Consider the following 6,026-nt stretch of genomic DNA (forward strand, 5'->3'; position numbering starts at 1 on the left):
TCCATGAATGAGAGAGCTGGTTGGAGGGTGTTTTTTTTTTTCTTTTTCCAAAAAAGACCTCTTGTCTTGTTCCAGACTTCCAGTTGGTTTGAAAGTAGAATTTGGTGTGGTTGAAACCACATGTTGTGAACCATACCACACACCTCCAGATGAAAATGACCACAAGATTTTACCTGGACAAATTGTCATGATACTGATGAATGATGACACCCCAAAACGAACGTCCAATATGTGTGGGCCATGTGGATTGTGGAAAGTTTCAAAACCAATAAAAATCTAAGGTGTTTGTTAAATTTTGAATGGGCCTGGCCCAAAAGTCCAATGCAGTAAAAATTCCTCAAATCGGGTACTCAACTTACACCCCATAAACTATTGCATGGTTAACTGTGAGACTGTGTTTTTGATGAGGTTTTTTATAACATTCAGTAAACTTCAAAAAAAAAAAAACATGATTGAAATAAATCTAGTGACATTTTAAAAATGTTTAAAAAAAATCTTTTTTACCCCTTTTAGCCACCTTCTTGTATATCATATGGAGAAAATTATTGTAATTTACATTTTGTACTAACTTAGAGTAACTAGCAGCCATACTTAGAGTAACAACTTATTGGATTCACGGGCCATCCATACTTAGAGTAACAACTAACAGCTAAGGGTGCACCTTGGGCGGGTCCAATCGGAGCCCAAACCCATTCAGCCCAAATTTTTACACGGGGTTTTCTATTTTTCGGGTTCGGCCCAAGCCTAATCTTATGTAGCTTGAACTTAGTCCGACCTTGTTCCAATTCAAGTTTAGCCTGATTATACACATTGATTCATATATATAGATAATTAGATATGTATTTATATATATACATATATACATATTTATATACATATTTTGGAGTTGATTTATTAACCAATCCGAATACATCAAATTATAATGTTAATTGAACTTAATTAAGAAAATCAGGCTTCACCTTGAGCTCAATTCGGGCTCAGGCCTTAGGGGCCCAAATCATAGGGTTAAGCCTGGATTCAATATAAACCCGACCAACCCACCCAACTTCAATCCCCACAAAACAAGAAACAGCCCTATAAAGTAAAGGGTATGGATAGCCTAACTTGGATTTGGATCCGGACTTCGAAAAAAAACACAATATACAATGCCCTTAGGGATGCAAAACAGATCAGATCGGATTCGAATCAGGGGTATATCTGAATCCAATCCGATCCAAAGATATGATTAGATCTGATAGGCCGCAAATTGAATTTAAATCCTATCAACAAGTCGAATCTTCAGATCTAATCCGATCCAACTTGTTTTCTTTAAATATTAATAAATTATTAAAAGAAAAATAAAATATACCAATTCAAATAGAAAAACAAATAACACAAGTATTTTTTTAATTATATTCATCATATATATATATATATATTTATAAAAATAATAATATAACAAATTTATAAAAATACAATATAAATAATATATCTATAAATAAATAAATAACATATATATGTATTATATATTTATATTTATAAATATATAACATATATGAGATCAGAAATGAGATGTGATCCAAATCCAATCCGATTTCTGATCGGATCATATTATCCTATCCAAAAATCCGAACAAGTGTGATCCGAATTCAATCAAATAAGATCGGATCCGATCCATTTGCACCCCTAAATGCACTTATGCATCCAATGTAAACGCTCATAAGTCATAACTTCACCCCTATGAATTCAAATCCGACCCACTAACGCCATCTTCTCTGTTGATAAATTCGATGTCAAGATCTAATCGAAGAGGGGACCTTATTAGGGGTCCTAGTAAACTAGAATCTGCCACGTGTCGTGCATGCTCTCCGTCACTGTAGTATCGGAACATTCTAGATTCTTTCCATTGATAATCCAGACCCTATAAAAGCGTCTGTGTTAATGGCGGAGTCCGATTCTCCGTGTCTGTGGACTGTGGCTTTCATCGTGGAGAGAAGACAAAAAGAAGGATAAAAAAGAACAGAAGGAAAGATGATCGAAGTGGTGTTGAACGATCGGCTGGGGAAGAAAGTTCGGGTTAAATGCAACGAAGATGATACCATTGGAGACCTGAAGAAGCTGGTTGCAGCCCAGACAGGGACCAGAGCCGATAAGATCAGAATTCAGAAGTGGTACACCATCTACAAGGATCACATCACCCTCAAAGACTATGAAATTCATGACGGCATGGGCCTCGAGCTCTACTACAACTAGTTGGTTATCACCATGTGAGTCGCAGTTCTCTTTATGTCTGTTTTTCTTTCGTTCGTTAGATGGTCAGAAGATTTTTGTGGAGAATTATTTGATTCTGTGATATGAGTTTTATCAGAATAGTTTCTTTCTCTGGTTAGGATTTGTGTTTATCCTTTTTTTTTTTTGCTTGGTTTAATTTTAGTTTTGCCACTTCGATTCAAGCGAAGCTAGTTATAATTGTTTCATACTTTCATTCTGGGTGCTGGGTTTTGTAAGGCTCCTGCGTTAATAGTTTTGTTTGTGTTATCCCTTTTTCTTCTTTGGGAGTTTTTCCTAATCATGGTGGTGGCTAAGAGTAACGAAAATCTATTTATGAAATCTTGTGTTTTGAGATCTATTTCTTGCTCAGTGATTCTCTTACTCTATTTGGTTGTTTGTAAAATGGTTGTTAATATTCCACTAATCCTCTTATGGTGGGTCCACAAAGTCTGTGTTGTTTGAATTTAGGGTTTTTTATTTAGAGTTTAGACGGTTAGTGGTTCTCTGTTTCCTCCTTAGCACCATTAGTTTATTTGGAGCTGTGGAGCGTATTGAAGGTTTAGTATTTTGTTCTCTCTGAGTGTGTCATCAAGTTTTAGCCAGATACCTTTCCATATTCCTCGATGAGGGGCAACAGAAATTTCTTACTAGATAATACTTTCCTATAGGCAAAAGCAGACACAGAAGGCCTGCAAATAGTCTCTGGCCCCTTTATTGAGCTAAGAATTGATGCCAATTACAGTTGGCTACTCTTTTAATGGGAAAAAACTTTTCTGCCTTAAATTTATCACTATTTATTGATCCAAACTACACAAGTTTCTCTCCCCAATTAACAAGGTCGATGAATTCCAGTGGCTGTTTTACATCATGTATTTGAAGCAATAACTGGTAATATAGTTGCACTATTGGACTACTGAATCATGATTGACATTTGGCTAAAGCTTGATCTCCTTAATTCTGATTCAAGCAGCCTGGCTCTGCTTGAATCAAGTGATTCATCTATGGAGGATGAACCAAGGACGCTCCACACAGACCTGCATTCTCAACACTTTAGCTTCCTGCTGCAATCTATCCCACTGTACAACAGGGATTCTCCTCATAACTTTCCCTTGTGGGAGCATACACATGTTAATCCCATTACCTACCTCAATTTAGTAGGGGATTGATCTCAAAGGACCCTGTCATTTAAGACTTAAGCATCAATTGATCTTGTAAGAGAAGAAGCAACTGGACCTCCTAACTGTTTAAGAGAGGTTTTTGCCCCATCAATTCCTGCTCTAGAACTATTTGCAATTTGCAGAACTTCTCCATAACTAGAGAAATGTATGGTGCTTGATCAGCAAAGGATTGGAATCCTCTAGTTTTTGTGAGATGATATTGTCTTAGACGATACACAAGTTAACTATACCTAGATTACAAGTGGCTTCTCCAATCTTGTACATCATCATAGGAATACTGTAGGACAGAGGAAAGTGGAACAGTGTAGTTAAAACCCGAGCAGAATGCAAAGGTGAAGATGTCGAATCCTGTTGAAGACCTAAATGCAATTCCTGCCTCTGAAGGAGGCTTGCCTAATTGCATGAATGTCTTTTCCATGACATTGTCATGTGGATGCTTTCTCCTTTATTTATTTATTTTATTTTATTTTTTGCCAATTTCTAATTGATCCTTTTAAGAGGAGGGACAGCATAGAAACCAATATTCCTGAAAAATAACCATGTAAAAGATTTTAAAGATGGAAGTAGCAGCAGCAGAAGCTTACATAAAGATTCCATGAAAATAGGGAGATCAAGAGAAAGGAAAGAAAGGATAGTTCTACAGGAATCATCACCAGTAAGAACATGTAATCACACCTATGCCTGTGAAAACCATGTGAGGTTGAGGTTCCTAGATGGTGCTGATTTCACTTGGTTGCTTATAATCATGCATAATATGCAAGATAGTGGTTCTATCATGATTTACATTGTAGTATTTTCCTCAAGGATGTAATATAAAGACCAAAGCTAGGATGAATCCAGGCAAAGGTGTTATTATTATTGGATTATGTAACCCTCCATAAATTTATGTGGTTTTTAGTTTGTAGTGTCTGCTGTCAAATGGCTCATTGATATGCATTGTCTTCAGTTTTCTGAACTCTGGCTGTTCTATTCCATTACAGGTCCATACACAGAAGAAAGCACCTATTGAGTCTGTCATCCGTTGGGAGACTTTAGCCATAAAAATACATATGACTTTAAAGGGGCGTGCAAAGTAGCATCAATGTCTTCCTGTCTTTATTACATGGACGTGATAGTGTTCTGAGCTTGGAAACTCAGTATGACAGTATTGGCTATATCAATATTCAATAATACTTCATTTCTTACTTTAGATTCTTGCACTAGTTCATTCTATAGGATTGTCTTCATAATCAAGGATCTATAGTTGGGTGTTTGGTTAGAAGATACTCAAGGATCTTTGCAAATTTTGGTCTGGTACACCATCTAACTCACGCGCCCTATTCCACCTGGATTAAAAGAGCAAGTATTTGGCTCTGAACAAATGCTTCAATTTCAAATCAATGCTATGTTGCCTGTATGCATTGTTGACTAGGGGTGTCAATGGACTGGTTTTGGGTTGGACCCATCCAAATCAAAATTAATTTGAACGGACAGACCAATAAGACATTGAATTGGACCAGTCCAGATTTAATGGTCCAAAGTATTTATTAGATTGGATTGGACCTGATCCATCCTTAACGGATTTATATTGGATTGGGTCAGATTGAACCATATCCGGTCCATTGGAATAGGTTTGAGTTTGGAACCAATCTAAATTAAAACCAATTTGAACAAGACATTGAATTGGGCTGCTCCAAAATGGTTCAAAGTATTCATAGTATTTGATTGGACCTGGACCTGGTCTATTTGTAAGACTTGTATTGGACCGGATTGGATTGGACTAAATTTTGTCAAATTGACACCCTCATTTTTGACAACTTAGGTTTTGTTTGGCCAAACACATGTTCCACCGATTAAATTGAGGTTGGTAAAGACAAATGACATTTCTTGAATCACAAAAGTGACATTGAATTTTGAGAAAAAAGGTAAAACAAAACCATTTTAAATGCCTAACTAGCATGCATCTTCACCATGGATGTTTGTTTTTTTTAAAAAAGTAAATAATCGGGGGCTTGGTGTTCTTGATTCTTGGTGAAATATAATGCTTAAGAATTGCAATGGTTTAAAACAAGTTTTACTAAATTGAAGGTTTAATGCATTCATTAAACAAAGGTTCAAATTATTGAAAACATCGTGTATTGAAAAGACAATTTTAAAAGACTTATCAGGATACATTAAGATATGCATGAAAGTATACATTAAAATGTTATGTTTTAATGGCTAAATTATAAATACAATATATTCAAAAATAATTATTAAAAAAATTCAATTACTCTATGGATGTGAAAGATCATTCATAGATTTACAACATACATAATCTTTATGAGCAAGTTACAAGAAAATATAAATAATCAAAACTTATTATTTAATTTAAAAAATTACAAAAACAGAATAAAAACATTGCACAAAGGATTTCAATTGCTCTGTGCATAAGATAGATCATCCATAGATCTAAAACATATTAAGTCTTTATAGCAAATAAAAAAATATATTTTTCAATTTTTTGTTATTTTCTATTTTTCTCAAAAATTTTTTCATAAAATTTTTATAGATCATAACACCAAAAAAAATGTGGCTTTCAATACAATAAATGTAACAAGATTTAAACATTTCCAAACA

At 34.9% G+C, this 6,026-nt stretch overlaps 1 pseudogene across 2 annotated transcripts; it reads left to right on the forward strand.

Moving 5' to 3' along the window:
- Nucleotides 1-1,916: 1,916 nt before the first annotated feature.
- Nucleotides 1,917-4,617, forward strand: LOC104589615 (ubiquitin-like protein 5 pseudogene; annotated as a pseudogene). 2 transcript variants are annotated; one of them, XR_016083630.1, is made up of 2 exons: nucleotides 1,917-2,250; nucleotides 4,428-4,617. The product of XR_016083630.1 is annotated as a ubiquitin-like protein 5 pseudogene, transcript variant X2 (transcript). The 2 variants fall into 2 exon arrangements; XR_016083629.1 differs by having other exon boundaries at nucleotides 1,918-2,246; nucleotides 4,409-4,617.
- Nucleotides 4,618-6,026: the final 1,409 nt, after the last annotated feature.

The sequence above is a fragment of the Nelumbo nucifera genome, chromosome 3, assembly GCF_055504915.1.
Source record: "Nelumbo nucifera cultivar China Antique chromosome 3, China Antique-T2T, whole genome shotgun sequence".
NCBI classification, from domain to species: Eukaryota; Viridiplantae; Streptophyta; class Magnoliopsida; order Proteales; family Nelumbonaceae; genus Nelumbo; species Nelumbo nucifera.